Source organism: Coturnix japonica, chromosome 5 (assembly GCF_054131305.1).
Source record: "Coturnix japonica strain WE chromosome 5, WE-NBRP24, whole genome shotgun sequence".
NCBI lineage: Eukaryota > Metazoa > Chordata > Aves > Galliformes > Phasianidae > Coturnix > Coturnix japonica.
The window spans coordinates 25,674,722-25,691,484 of NC_140667.1; the positions used below are offsets into that span (position 1 = coordinate 25,674,722).

The following is a 16,763-nucleotide window of genomic DNA, read 5'->3' on the forward strand; positions in this document are numbered from 1 at the left end:
CATGTAAAATTCATATTCTATGTCATTTCACATATAGAAATGCTCAGTCTAACACCATGCCTAAGTTATACCTAAAAACCACAATAAAGCTAACAAAACTGTACTGCTTAATCAATCAAAGACAGATTTAACACAACAGTAATTACATTTGGTTGTGTGTTTTTATTCTATATTTATACTCTTTCATACTCATTTTTTCCTAATTCATTTATGCCTTTCTCACTTCAATTGTAAATTCTGACATTTGAGGCAAACAAAACCAAAACCTCTGGAGGAAAATTAATCTGAATTAGTTGAAGATTTAAATTTATACGTAATTAGTTAGAGTGGATTAGATATCTGTGAAAGAACACTTATTAAGAATATGCAGCTTGAACTGGTTTAATTCAAACAAATGAAGGGAAACCAAATTAAGATTGTATATTCTGCGTCTAAGTGTCCACCCTGGAATTTAATCAAGTTGAACTAAACCAATTTCCATTCTACTGGTGCTGGTAAGTTCTCCCTGTAGATAAGGTCAAAATTATAAAGCAAGTTGTAGTAATTTAAGTTAACGCACCTAACATTACTGAACTGCTGATTATAATTACTGGCCTTTTTGGTTGGAGTTATCAGAACACAGACAAGAACTAAGTAAGCTAAAGAGAAAACTAAACAGCAGTAACAAATTGATAAAGGTCTACTAAACACTTCTAAAATTACATGTTTATAGCATGCTCCATGATTTTTCCATTTGCTCCAGTCTTTGTTTACCCTTCCACCCCCTTCCAATTATGTGGTGTTTTTCACTAAGTACTCTGTTCACTCCTATATCTTTATTTTCCTACAAGAAAAAATCATCATCTGTAGAAAAAGTAAATGTTTTGTTAAATACGTGCGCAATGGTTTCAGAGTTTTGTGCTGGTATTCTTATCAGCCTTGATGTGATTAGACACCTTGTTAAAATATATTTATAATCACGATTTATAGTCACAGCTCTGATAATATTTCTGACACCTCTTAACTCCTGAAGTCTTCAGCATGTTATGAGAGCACCAGTAACTAGCCCAGAGTTCAGTGTTACCATACAGATATACACCAATCAAAACACACCATACTATTAATAATTACCTTAAATGTACCACAGTGCTGTAGATAACATCTGCATGGCCAGGATAAAAACCTTCATTTACGCACAATTCCTCAGTCTTACGCATAAAGAATCAGAATATCCTGGAATACCCACAAGGATCACGGAGCCGAGCTTCAGGCTCCACAAAGCACCACCCAAAATCCAACCTCTATGTCTGAGAGTACTGTCCAAACACTCCTTGAACTCTGGCACTTGGGGCTGTGTCCACTGCCCTGGGGAGCCAGTGAAGAACCCTTTCCTAATACCCAGCCCACTGCATGCTGCTCCCTTGGGTCCTGTCAGCATGGCCAGAAAGCAGAGATCAGCACTGCCCACCCACTCCCCTCCTGAGGAGCTGTAGGCCACCATGAGGCCCACCTTCAGCCTCTTCTTCTCTATTCCAATGGACTCATTAAATTTCTTGCCATTCTATATCATTACAAAGTAAGAAAACTTATTCTACATCATCATTCTCTGGTATTTAAAACACCAAAAACTGAGGACACATTAGGGAATCACAGACAGGAGGCAGTTCTCTCCTGACCCCTAGAGGTAAGGTGCTAATCACCTCCTGAAGCTTAAGAACCCAGCACTACTTTGGTGCTCATAAAAAATAGCCAAGCACTGCTTCACGTAAGAAAGACAAATTTTACAAACATGTTGTGGTTAATTTGGACAACTTTGTGTTGTTCAAGACCCCAAATGTAGAAGTCTTTAAGTACTTGAATTTCAAGAGCTCAAGAGCTTGAAATTATTCCGAACCTCTACCTGTTCCAGCAGCTCTTCACCTTTCACATTGTATGTGCACAAATACTTGGTCATCAGACTCCAAGCAACAAGGTCACTGCTCACCTCTATAAAGTGTTCCGTCAAGTCCCTTCCCTCACAGGACTTGGTTTTCTTTCAAGGTTTCATCTGTCTAATTTTAGTTTCTTACTACAGGACTTTGTCACACTTTTGGAAACTGAGTTCCAGACCTGTTAATTTTACCTCATTTAAGCATCTAAACACAGAGATCAAATCATTTTTAACCTCCTCTAAATTAAGCCTTCTTTCCTATCCCATGGGTCTTCTCTGTGGTCCTCCTTTGAGAAGCTTCTCCTTGCTCCACATTCTTCCTGTGGTATGGGCAGCAGCTCCCAGTCAGACACTCACACTGAATTACACTCAACTATTCTGATGCTTATGATGGACAAAAGATGAATTTTCAGTTTGTTAGCTAATAGTCTTATTTTCCTAATTTAAGTCCAAAGCTGATTTACATTTCTGCTAAACCACAGCTGTATCAGACACTTACATGCCTGCACTGCTGAGAGAACAGGGTTTCTTTAAAGCTTTTATTCACACTCTGATATAGACTGATTTCCACTGCTCTGCTGTGTGCCGTAATGACCTTAACTCAATGAAACTGGAAATTCGTTAAGAATTATTAATGCATTCCTGTGGGTAAACATCATGACAGAAAACACACACTCATGCAGTTCAGATTACAGCCCTCTTAAAATTCATACAGAAAGACACTTTTGGAGATGTTTACCTTTAAAGGACTTTCTGGACAGACATATTATATATACATTCTTTGGAGGTGGCCTTCAGGACGAAACTGGAAAGGCTCTGAATTTTGGAGGACTCAAATTCAGATTGTTCAGACACATTCTAAATGCCACAGATGACTAAGAAGTGCATAAAAACACAGATAGTTCCATTTATGTTACTGAAATACAGCCAGCTATTGCTTTCAGCAAAGCAGCTGAAGACTTTACAATGGTGGTAAACAATGTAAGTGTGTATTTGTACACTCAAACTTGAGAACTATTCTACTCTTACAAACTACATATTTTCTAAATATCTCCATTGAAAGTTGGGGTCTTTAACATAACTGAAAATCATTACCCAGCAGGTCAACAAGAAAACTAATTTAAGACCCCAACTTAAATTTCCAACTGTATTGATTGTGAAGAAATCCTTAGAAAAAAATAAAGTAAAACAAAACAATACTTAACCAATGCTATTTTAAGTTTTCCTATCTCAAGCTTTAGGGTACCAAAACTCTCATCACCATTTGCAGATTCCAGGTGTGAAAAGCTCCCAACTGCCTTGTGATCTGCTGCCAAATAGCCTAGATCTCCTTCTGGCAACTTCAACACATTCAGCTATGTTGTTATTAGAGAAGTGGCAATATTTTCTTCAGTTTGAAGACAAATTAAATATATAGTATCTTGTTTCAAGATAACAGCCTTATTTAAAAACAAGTATTTCAAGTTCCCACACTATTTTCTAGCAAAAAACATGCTAAAAAAAAAAAAAGAAAAAACCCAACAAACTATTTTTTTATCTGTCACATCTAATTCCTTAGCATCCTTACTTTAGGGGTGCTTACTTCTGAATCTGTTGCTCTATTGTGATAAAAAGAGGGCATTGGCCGCACACACACATAGATACACCTGAAGAGAGCATCTCTCCTTTTTAAGAATGCATGAAATCAGGTCAGTAACTGCCAAGCCATGCAAAACTACTCCAAAAGATCCTAGCTGTCAGGATGATGGCATCTGAGTGCACCCATGCAATGCAGGAGATCTACCAAAATCTTAGGGCTTTGACCTCCTCAATGAAGGAATGCACTGCTGAAGGACATGAGAGGTTGGAAATGGCTTGGTGCTTAGCTATGCCGGCAGAAGGTAGAACTAAGGTCACTAAAATATGCACACAATAGCATACCGCCAGTGGAACAGCACAAGGTCTCACTTTATCCTCAGTTTAAAGAGGCTCTGGAGACTCCCTGTAGTGCCATGGAGCACCTCATTGACAGGACAGACCACTAAGATCACATAGGCTCAGGCACTATCTGCATCAGAAAGCACAGTCCAGAAAAACAAAGGAGTAGCTCAGACCGGATAGAATCACGAATCTGCTTGTGAAAACCACTCAGGCCAGAATCTTCCAAGGAAAAAGTGTTAAGAGCCAACAACATGATTTGGTATGAAGGAGGATTTCACCATGTCTTCAAGCAGTAATGACTGGTTTGAAATGGGTGACAGGTATTAAGAAACTCAAATGGAACTTTGGCAACAGTACTTACAAGTTGGGAGAAATCCAAAAGGAAAAAAAAAGAATTTAGTTTGTAGTTGACACTTAACCTAAAATTAGTTTAGACAGTGGAAAAGTGGATAGTATGGGCAGCTAATCATGAGAGCAGACAGATGAGTTAGATCAAAGATCTATTCAGCCCAATCTCCTATCCGTGACTGCTGCCAACAGCATATGCAGAGGGAAGGAAAAAAAGGATGCAGAAAGCATATTATCGTACTTTCCCAGGATACTTTCCAAGGACATAAAAAGCTGGGACAAAAAACTCTCTTTGAGCCAAAGATGATATTTAAGACTTTCCAGCTCTGAATTCATCATATATTTTCTGAACCCACAAAAGCTTTTATAATCCGTAACACCACTGCAAGTAAACTACAATTTATTTCCATGCTGTGGGAAGATTGTATTTGTTTTCAATTTATCTTCTATTACTTACATCTGAGGTTCACTAAGGTAAAGTTGGCAATTGTTCCCTGTTCACTTCTCAGACCCATGCAGGGAATAGCTTGCTCTCATATTCCCCTCATGTCTCTTCATTTATTTATTCCTTTACCCATTTATTTGTTTTTCCCCTTTCTGTGTACTTTTCCCTGATAAACCACAACCCCTATGAGACATTCTTAGGCATTTGCCCACTAGTTCCAGAAGGTCTGCAAGGCTTCACTCCATAGAGGTTAGCCCATCACTGTGTACATTTCAAAACTATTTCCATCTATGCACTCCTTTACAATAATTTTCACCTTTAATTACCTCAGACAGAGTTTCAGTGTCTTTCTGCAGTTCTTCCATGCCTGTCTACAGCTTTACTATTCTCAAAGCCCTTTTATCATCACTGTCACTTCACTATTATCACTTTTTCTAGATCATCTGTGAATACACAGTACAGCACAGAGAGCTATTATTTTTAGACCGACGAGTCATCACTTATCAAGATCAATATTTACATTTTTAATTCAAGTTCCACTGAAAAATATATTATTGCACAAATTATTCATATATAGAAAACCTGACTCACGATCTTCCATCTGGATCACTAATAGCACTGCTTTCAAATTTTGGAATGGATTTCTTGGATATTTAAATACAATTTTTCTTCAAGACGATCATTATTTAGCATGTGACATAATTCACAGTCACATTCTCTAAAGACTGACTGAACTTAACTCCCACTTTAGTCTTGCAAACCAAGCAGTCTCTCTAACATAGACCAAGTAGGAAGCACAGAGCAAAGCAAAAAAATAGCAATTAAAAAAGAAGTAAAAAAAATAAAAAATAAAAATAAAAATCCCAAATAAATGAAGATAAATGCACAATAAAATCCCACATAAATGAACAGTAGATTAAGAGAACTGCAACAAAAAGGTAAGTAATTTTTAAAACCAATAAGGTACTGGAGGTGCAAAACAGCAACTGGGACAAAGCAAAATAGACTAAGGAATAAATAAAATACCTTTTAAAAAGTCAAAGTCTTTTTAAAGAAACTAAACAGCTATGGCATGAAGGGACAAGTACTTTACGCAGTAATTGGTCAAAAGGTATGAAACTGGACTAAGTTGTCCCTTCAGACTAAGGAAAGAGGTCACAAGTTCTGCAAGGAGCAAGAAACAATCAGCACATACCAACACTTTCACAGATAACCTGGAAAGCAGAATTAGAACTGAAATAACAGAAGTTGGTTGACAATATGTCATTTAGTGGGTTTTTTGTTTTGTTTTGCGTGTGTTTTTTAAAAAAAGAAAGAAAGAAAGAAAAGAGACAAAAATGAGGAACTGCTAAGTGACCTTACAGTACCAAATAATTTGGGAATGAAAGATCAGTTGAGGATCTGTGTAGATATATGTAAAATTATGATTATTTTTTCTGATATAACTTCTCCTTAAAAACGCAACAGATTACTAGCAACCAAAAATAAGATATTGTTTATTAGGACACACAGTTACAGGTGATGGCAACTGAATGATAAATAGCAGTCAAAAAGCAACAAAAACAAATGTTAGCAATTCAGATGAAACAGGGGACAACACAAAGTTCATCTCTGCTTTTTATATATCCCTGGTTCACTGGCACCTTGAGTATTGTATACCATTCAAGCACTTCCTATCAAAAAACAAACAACTATACGATCATACGTTATGTCTGGGAAGATGGAGAGAGGACAAAGAAATTCTGTTCCCTATAATAAATTCTAATTATCTGAATTGACAAGCTGCAGTTTGAATTAAATACTTGCCACTAATATTCTGTCATTTGCTTCAAATAAGTTCCCACCCTAAACATACTGGCTAGCTAGCTGTTATTGGAATGATGACAGAAGGCAAGCAATTACAACTCAAGTAAACTCTTTAGCTCTTTCATCAGGCAATTATTTGGAGGAAAAGAAAAAAAATCTATGCAAGAAACACTCAGGAGCTCCAAGCACAATTAGTTCCATCATTTCACCTTCCCTTTTTATACTGAGTTTCGCTTGTAATAATCTCAACGTATCTATTTATAGTACTCTTTCCATCAGTTGACACACTTCCCATGCCCTCTATCGTCATGCTTCTCATTCAAATTCAGATTTTTCATATACACATTAAAAACTAACACTGATCACTAATATTATAGGCTTGAATTCTACCTCTAATCAAGGTGCATCAATCATGTTGCAGACCATTTCAGTGATGAAATTATGTCGATTTAATACCTTGTGCCTATAGCATATCCCTGTGACATTCAACAATGTTCGTATTTGCTCATGTTTTTTTCCCCACTTACAGCTGAAGAGCAATCTGCCTATTCAGATTTGTTACCCTTCACAAGGAGCAATTTTGGGATTCATTAAAATCAGAAACACACACCCCAGCTGAAGTATCACTATCTACTACATTATGTATTTTAGAAAATAATGAGTAATAACTCCTGAAAGCAAATTTCCATGTGTCTTTTGCTAAATATTAACTTTCAACAAAAAACAAACAGAGATCAAAGAAAGTATAGCTTGGAGCATTTTTAAACATAGCAGAGATCAAACACTTCATGGGCTATTAAATGCATCTCACTTTTGGTTACATTCATTCATTAATGCTCCTTAGGATATGCAGTTATAAGCACTTTTACATTTTTTAAAAAAATACCAGGTATTCTTTTACAATACTGTTTTTATTAAAATCCTTTGAAATAAAATTTTATATTATACTTACTGCTATAAATTTAGGCTATTCGCAGAATAAGCAGTTACGAGAAAAGATTCTCAAATGTTAAAAACCTGCAGCTGTATCAAAACCACTGAACATCACATAATCATCTTCATATGATATCATCCTCTAATGATAAGCACTGCTCCTTGAATTACAACAGCTCTTTAGATTAATAAAAAGACAGAATCAGTCTTGGAAGCACTATTTTTTCCTATGTATGTTGTCCTTGCAAGTTATACTACACAACAGAGAGGTTCTAATCACAAATTTTAGCAGCAGTTTTCTAAAACTTTCTTAAAATCGGAGATTCACAGAAAATTTTAGTCTTCAGATAGAATAGTTCCCTAATTTTAAATTACAATGTGGCAGTACAAATCCTTCTAGAGGCAGGAATTGGGTGGAACTGCTTTCAAGCTGGAAGTGCTAGTTTAAAGGACCTACGTTTACAAGTTAAGAAAGGCAATGTTGGGTGTTAAAATTAGCTGCCAGCAGCTTATTTTCCTTCTCTCTATCCCACATAAAACCCTCGCAATGCATTTATTTCTCCTCCACTCGAATATTCATGTCAAAATATTAATCTGAATATCTAGAATCATCTTTAATTTTTTGTTGCTTTATGGAATCTTCAATTAGGATTAGCTTTAAACAAAAATCACGCTAAAAGCACATAAGCATGGTAATCTTTTAAATAACAATCATATTACAGTCGTTATTTATTTTTAATGCTTTGTCTACTTTTCACACACCCAGTGGTTATTTCCAATGAAACTAAGTGCTCCTCAGTTGGGAAAATTATGCATGCACGAGATTGAGCTGATTGAGTTTCTAAGTATGGTGAGGTTCAGTACTGGTTATTGCAGATGTATGAATTTCCCATAGCTGTGAGAATCACCAATGATTTCCACGCATCACTTACTTGAAAACAGAAAATCTGTCTTATCCATGAGATTGTTATTACCTGCATTTTTTCCATTACTTCATATTAGATCAGATGCCAAAGTGTTCAAGCCAAGTGGATCTTATGCCAACCCTAAGAGGGCAATCATCTCTGCTTATCATTTTAGCACATGACTTGTTATGCACAAAGTTCAATATGAAAAAAACAGATTACAGATGGTTGCAGAAAGATATTGATTAGACAAGGGATTTTTTTTCATTCCAGTATCTGGCTTCAGATAAGGAAATGTTTCTCATCATTACATTTGATTAATTCCACTAGTTGGATGCAGAGAACCAACACATTAATAAAGGTCTCTTATCCTCAAGTTTACTTAGAGCAGGGATTCTAGGTCAGATTCTTAGCAATGAAAATTCATGTAATGTATTTGCTCCCATTGAAGGTTGAGTACAGCTAAGCCACGCTTGGAGTTCAAAGAAATCAACTTCTGAATGAAAGTTTGTTACCTCAGGTAGCAGCTGCATAAATAACCATTTTTATACAAGTGATACAACTAAAAAATTTTAAGCTGCTGAAGACCTGAGCATCAAGAGAAGCAAGAGCATAAAAAGCTCCACAAAACTGTGACATTTGTATCTTCTTGAAGCTGACTCAAGGCATTTCCAATGATGTGTTTAATTCAGTGGGGAAAAGAAAAAAATAAAGCATCACATAGCAACAACAAAAAAAATACCTCTCATGAACAGCAAGAAACAATTGCCATAAAATGTAGAAGCCATATGATGCTGTCTACAAACATGTTACAATGTAAAACCGATATTTCTGCTGCCAGAATTGACATAATAGTCAAATCTTTTAACATTATTGTCACTTTTCTAAATAAATTCAGTGGGTTAATACTCAACATAATTAGTATATAATAATAAGTATTCTCTGATCTCTAGCTAAATTGTTATATTAATTTTGCTACCTTTCCATAGGAAACAGTTTAAATGCAAATCCTGTACAAAGACAAGCTTTTTTTTAAAATTCAGTTCTTATCACTGGATTAAAATATTTTTGCCCCTATTATATTCAGTACATATTCACCTAATTTTGGTCTGGCGCTACCTATTAACAAGTAAGAATGATGAAGAGATTTCTACAGCATTTGCTAGGTAAGTAATCAGATGCTTCTGCTGACACAGAATTTCTTGCCCTAGGAGGACTAGGCTTTTACCACATTATTAAATATTAAAAACCCTGCAAGGCTAACATACAGGGGCAGGAGGATCAGGGCAGAAGTACATTTCTTTAATCCATTTCTCGGTCACCATCAGCTGACAAGTCTGATCAAAGGACAATTTGTCTGCTGAAAGTTTGTCAAGCTGCAGAAGCCAGTGATGGGAGCAACACAAGGAAGGAAAGTCTCACATGCAATTTCCTAAGTTTTATTTGAGTGCTGGGGGAGGGGAGGATTATGAGTAGCATATTTAATAAGTACTGGAAACAGCACCATTAGCAACCACATTTGAAATACATGAGAAAGAAAAGAGTGGTGTGGGGAGCGCTCAGCACCACGGCCAGCTCCGGGAGCTCGGCGGCAGCGCTGATGGAACAGCACGGCCTGCCAGGGCTGGGAGCTACAGCGAGCCGCGGGTACCAGCTGCAGGATGAAACGAGGAACCGAGTAGAAACGAGTATAAATCTTTAATAAAAGTTTAGGAAAAACAATTTACAAGGTCTGTAGCTGATCCTGAGATGAGGAAGTGGCACAGAACAAACGTCAGCCATTTAATGTACTGCAATCAAACTGCACGTGTTCCAACTCAGATAAAAGGGGACGTACATCAGGGAGCAAAGAACACACGGAAACATCATCTGACATGATACAGATAATCAGTCTCCCCTAATTAGATACATTACTGCAGCAGGAAGGCTCTGACAGCCACAAATGAGTAGGCAAATAAATACTTTGGGAGTCTCTAGCTGCTAGCATTAGAATGGCTGCTGGAGTACTATACCCAGATTCTGTGTCCACATGTCAAGAAAAGGGGCAGAAAACAGCTATTAAAGCATTGAACAATATGCATCGAGTGGCAAAAATCACACAGCTCGATGCCTTTAAGTTACCAAATAAATACCAAATAAAAGCTGCTTAAGCTTAAGGAATCACAAGAGACTCACATTCGGACACAAAAATCAGAGGTCAAACAGTTAGATCACTCACAATCAAAAAGATCTGAGGTCATTAATTTCAGTCAGTGAGGATATTCTACTATTGTAAGGTTTCATGAATGATTTCAATGGATTCCACATTACTGAGGATCCTTAAAAGACAATCAAATTATTTTATTTTATTTTTTTTAATTATATGCTTCTATTCAACTACTGTTAACAAACACTATTCAGAGAAGTCCTAGAGAAGCTGGTCTTGTTCACAAAGTCAGCCTCAGTAACCACAAGAGCTCCCTTGTCCTCAAAGCAGCCAGACCAATGAGTCCTTAATCTTTGAAACTTAACTATCAAAACTATAACTATCCTATGTAAATTTATTATGCTGAGTCCACCCAAGTCAAGAAGGCATATTTTAACAGTCAACAGAGGTTAAAAAATAAAGTATCACAGAATGAAAAAGCACAAGAATTAATAAGTTTATGTATTATGAAAATGTGGACCAAGAGAATTTAAAAAGTGATATCAATTTCTTATACATCAGAAGAGCTAAAGTGCAAGCTCAGATTTTAATTAGCTTCCAAGCATGCAAAACTATTCTGATGCAATTGTCTTGCAAACAAGGGAAAACTGACTCATCAAGGAAAGAAGAGTCCCATCATTGGAGATTATTACAGAAGAAAAGCCAAATAAACAAGGTATTCTAGAATCATAATTTTAATTAAATATTTAAGAACAGTATCAACACTAAGAAGCATCCAGACCAAATGAAACAACTAGTCCAAGTTTCCCACACCTAATCAATAGGGAAGGAAGCAGAACATGACCTAATAAAATGTTCCCCCTATTCTTGCCTCCTCTCTGAGTTGACAGTAGGCAGAAACCACCAACCAAGCACCCAGCCTGTTGCACCAGAAAGGATCTGGTTATGACTGCTTCCCCCATCAAGCCATTCAGAGTGAAGACACCAAACAGCAGAACCTAATAAGAATTATAATCCTATCTCAGGTTTATACAGCTCCCTTCTTGGAATCATTCACTACTGTGCCTACTACTGCGTAGGCACAGCTCAGGGGGCTAGAAAAGGCACAGGCAGAAGATTCTTCTTTTAAACAGACACCAGTTGTCTGGTTCAACAATAACCTTCAATTTCACCTGCAGAAGCTTACATGTGGAAATTATGTTTCTGTGTATGCATGTCTATAAATAAACGTCAAGCACCAAACGGTAAATGATGGAGTTTCTTTCCTCTCTGCATCTGCTTCACTGTGAGAGACTCAAGTTTACTCCTCAGTTTCAGCATTTCTTAGTTCTTGCCTAGTCAAGACAAAAACTGCCTGGGTTAGCTAGCACATTTCTCCCACAAGACCAATAAATACTTCACACTGATCCAGCTTATGATTCTTCCATGAGTTTGCTCCATCCAGATGAAATGTTCCAGTTTTCCCCAGTGGAAGTGCTGTCTTACTCAAAACTGCAGAAATATCATTTCACCCAAATCATCGTGACCATCACAACAATCCCCGGAGCCCTACACAACAGCAGATAAATGTTATACTAAAATAGAATCCTGATCCAATATCAGTTCCGCTCCCTCAGCTCTGGGGGTACAACAGGCCAGTTTGCTTGAAGCCAACTCTTCTTCAGTAGTGATCTCTTGATTTTACCGGAAACAGAATGTCAAAACATCACATGCAAAGGCAGAATATTGAACTGAATTCAAGGAGTAACACAGACGTTCCTCTTTTAATACAGCTTCAGCCACCTGGTAATGCAGGTTCTGGATCTATTTAGTGCAGAATGCTGACAAATGGAAAGACAGGGAAATAATAAACCATTTTGAGACTGTAAATAACTGGACGTAATGCTGTTTACAACAAAATAATGACACCAATCTTCTAAGAAGAACACTGCATGCTGAAGAGAAGCACGCTGTATTTACAGATGTACAGATCACCTCCTCACCTCATTTCTTTTAATTTCTTTTTTAAATAGCCAACACAGAAGCTAAACAGATGCATTTCATTTGTTCAGAAGCCATAGTGCCAGACAAGAGTAGCATTATTTCTGGAGCAGTAAACAACTGCAACAAAACACAACCTGATAATACGCCAAACAAAGCAGTCTAATTCTACCACTCTTCTGAAGAGTGTGGTATCAAATAACTTTTGCTAGAAATGTTGCAAAATCTGAACATACTGAGAGGCAGCACGATAAAAGCAACTAACGGTATCTGAAAATTCTTTGGGATGTGACAGAGAGCAGAGTCAATAAGCAGCTGCTGACTAGTGACAGTTCCCAAGTACTCAGGACACACCAACTACACAAGGCAAAATCTCTTAACTGTAGACAAGCCCACTGAAGCCATCCCATTAACACAGGTACAGTATTTGGCAACTCCAGCTAAGAGAGCAATGCATCAAAAAATGTAATAATATCGTTTACATTTAGGCAAGTCAGGATGATTTCTGCCTTGATCACTTCAGTTTCTCCCCATTTTAGCTCCAGATAGTAATTCAACTCTGCATCAGCTAACAAATCCTGCTAAAACATTCAGGAATAAGAAAGGGGCTTCACATTAAAACAATTTCACGTCTTTTTAAAAGCTCTTAGAGCAAGTTCAGCATACTTTACCCTTTTTCTTTATAAATCAGATGGCTGCATATTGCAGAATCTGACTTCCATCCCTGATGGTATTAGCAAGCTCATCAACTTCACTCACAGAGGAACAGGCAGCGTCCTCGCCTTCAGCTGCAACCAGACTCAAGGCAAAGTAACATGTGCACATGCTTTCTCTAAAAGGAAGAATTATCATATGGAATTCCTCATCAGTGCAAATAACTTAATCCTCAGTAACTGATTAATCTCTCTGGAGACAAAGCAACAGCATAAAAATAGCACTTTGAAAAGCATTTGAGCAACATTTTTCATCACAGAATCAACCACGAAGTACAAGACCCGCAGGAAAAAGAAAACACGCCTGAATAACGAACCAATTTATGAAGTCTTCACAACAGACTTACAAAAATGCTTCACACATCTTAAGTCTCACAGTCTGTCCTCCTTTCCATCTCCTCTCCCAGGTTCAATCCTTCCCTTCTCCCCAAAAAGCTCCTTCAAGTTTTCAAAGATTACTCTCTATTAACTGAAAAATAGATTTGAAGAGTAAGTTCTTCAAGTCATGGCTTGCAGGACCTCTCAAATCCAAGGAAAAAATATTCAACCAAATCAAGAGCCAAAAGGTCACATTACATTCTTCTTATTTTCTACTACTTATGCTTCAAAATAAGTGATGTGTAATAGCAATATAGGAAATAACAGATATCACGGTAGGGAAAAAAATAAAAGGAAGACACCGATAATATACTGAAGTTGTAACAGTAATGAGAAGCAGAAGTTTGGATGATGTTTTCAAAGAAGCAACTGTGAAGGATATGGCTGCTAACATCACACATTACACAGTGGTGCTCCCAACAAAGGTGGGGAAATCCACTTGTACTCCAGCACATCTTGAGGTGGAATAAAGCACTACCATTAGAGCACTCTTTTAGCATGAAAAAGCAGAAAGTTAAACTGCTCCATTGACTTGTACTCTCACAACTGCCCAAGATAATTTCAAGTTATGTATTACTGTATTAATTCCCATTCAAGTGGCCTAAACACGAGCTTGTTCGAGAAAAATATAGCAAGCAGATCATGCATTTGAAAAAGCTGCTTCCATCCCCATCACTGACAAGTAACCAAGCTGACAGTAAGTAATTTTTAAACAAAACACGATCCATTGGACCCCTTGACATACAGCTCACATTTAGTCAATTTTGCATGTTTAAACCCATTCACATCTCTACCTGAGCAATTAGCCTGCCAGACCTTTCTCCTCGATGCATGGCACAACACATTGATCTGTGAGATCAATGCAACAAAGCTCAGGTTTCCCTGCCAAGAGCAGAGTGCCTTATGAGGTAGGCAGAGGAAAGACAGTGGCTGGACTGCATTTGATGCATCCCTGAGAGACCGGGAAGGACCCCAGTCGGTGTCTTATGCAGAGGAGGCAGCTGTTTCTCCTCCCCTCTAGGCAAACACAAAGGCTTTGTGTCAGGGTTTAACAGAGCAGGAGAGGCACAACACAAAACACTGAGAAACACAGAAACTGCACATCTCCTGATACTGAGCATCAATTCATTCCCACTAGATTAATGAGTCTCAGCTGAAAGAGAAAGCACAGGAGTATATTAACACATTATATAGCACAAATTCACACGCTAAGCAAGTGTTTAACCTTAGGTATCCATACACAGAGTCAGCAGAAGCTTGTCAGTTAGAAATCAGTTCCTAACTGGGAAAACATCACACATCCTTCTCTCTTAATTACACCCTAAAAATCTTCCTTGATTTACTCAGATACTCTGGAAAACCCTCTTTGGAATTTGAGATGACAGAGAAACTGCCGCATGCAGAAGTAGTGCCACAACCACGCCAAGCCTGACCAGCATCTTGATGCTCCATCCTCACACACAGCTCTGCCCATTCTAACCCCTCACACTTCTAAAGTAACACATAGAAAAGGATGCTGGATTTCAAGAGCACAACAGTACATTGAAATATATCAAAGAACAAAGTATTTCTCAGAGAGAATCAAATCCATCTCTGTATTTTTACAACTGCAGTATCTTCCGTTTCAGAACAGCTTTTCACAGATGGGGAAATGCACTACTGCAGTCAGATCGTCTTACAGACTAAATCAACGTCAACTTCTCATTCATAAAGTTAAGAAAGTTTTAATACTTAGTAAACACAGTTCATGCTGTAAAGCAGAGGGATCATCACAAGGAAGTATTCTGTGACATTAACACAGAACAGAATTGGTAGATACATTTGTGCCACAAGTTTATACCATTAAGTGACACCCCAAACGTTTCCAAAACTAACCAAGCAGTGAAGCAGGCTTACATCTTTTGTTTGCTGTAGCAGCTGAAACCATCTGACGTACACAGAGGCAAGGCATTAACTATAGAAATTGCATAAGAATTCTTGCTAGTGGTAGTTTTTTACCTCCAGAACCACAACATGGAAACTAATTCTAGACGTTAAGGCCAACATGATTCCAGAATACAAGTATATTTGTGTGGGTGTTCTCAACCTTTCCATCAATACACCACACCAGTTCTGAGTAATTCACCTGAAATTCAACTGGTTCTGCACACCCAGCCAAAGAGAGCTAGTACGAGCTATTTTATAATCCATTTGCCACAGTCCTTTCCATATTAATTATGAATAGTGTTGGTTCTTCCCCCTCCCCCCTTCGCCCCCCACCCTAACTCGGTTACCAGCCCCGCTCCGATCTTTATCCCCTCCGCGGTGCCCAGGGATGCAGCCACAGGCCCGGGGACCCCAGCATCCTTCATAGGGAGACATTCCTCTCTCGCTTCCTCCAGGAGAAGAACACACAACAACGCGCTCCCAGATGCCGCCCCTACGCAGCCCGTATGTTTACTATTACCCGTAGTGATCACACCCGCGGCCTAGCCAGGCGGAGCGGCGTTCCCGTACGGCTGCCGTCACTAATAGCTCCAATGCTCGGGCCGGCACAGCCGCACCGCACCGCACGGCGCCCTGCCCGCCCCGCACAACGCGTGGCCGGCGGTGCGGCTGCCCGGGGCCGCGAGCCGCCCGCAGGGCGCCGTTCTCCTCGCTGCAAGCGGGAGGGAGGAGACGCGCTTCGCCCGTCAATCGCAGCCCCGGGGGGAGGCCGGGATCCGCCGGGCCCGCTCCTCGACCCCCAGCCGCCCCGGGCCGCGATCCCCGAGCCGCCCTCGGTCCCGGTGCGGGCGCGAGGCGGCGCCGCGTCTCCTCACCTGGATCGGAGCCGAGGTGCCCGCGGTCCCTCGGGGCGCCGCGTCCTGCCGGTCCGTGCGGAGCGCGGTGCCGCCCGGCGCTGCGGGGATACGGCCTACGGGCAACCGAGCGGGGCGGGGGGACTAAAGAGGAGGCCCCCGGCCCAGCCTCCGCCCCATGGCGTGCGGCGCGGTCTCTATAGCGACTGCAGTGCCGGCCGGGAGGGGTAACCGCCGCGCGCGGCGCCGAGGGCCGCTCGGAGTGTTACGTGCGGCCGGATGCACGACCCGCGGGAGTCAACCCGCCAGCCGCCGCCGCCGCCATCCTTGCGGCAGCCCCGCTCCCAGCGCCGCCACAACCACAACGGCACCGGCACCGCCGCCGCGGACGCCCTTCCCCTGCCGCGGCGCCACCGAGCCCCCCGTGCAACGGCGCCCGCCCGCCGCCATGCTCCCGGAGCGCCGATTGGGCGACCGCCGATATCGCCGCCCGCCGATTG

General features: G+C 39.8%; 1 protein-coding gene across 4 annotated transcripts in view; it reads right to left on the minus strand.

The window, feature by feature from the left end:
• Positions 1–16,735, minus strand: part of TTBK2 (tau tubulin kinase 2) — a 69,616-nt gene extending 52,881 nt beyond the window's left edge. For 3 of the 4 annotated variants that reach the window (XM_015864700.3, XM_015864701.3, XM_085548898.1), the window contains exon 1: positions 16,285–16,713. The gene's annotated coding sequence lies outside the window, so the exon portion shown is untranslated. Of the gene's footprint in view, positions 1–16,284 lie in introns of all 4 variants that reach the window. The other variant, XM_015864699.3, reaches the window with a different exon arrangement.
• Positions 16,736–16,763: the final 28 nt, after the last annotated feature.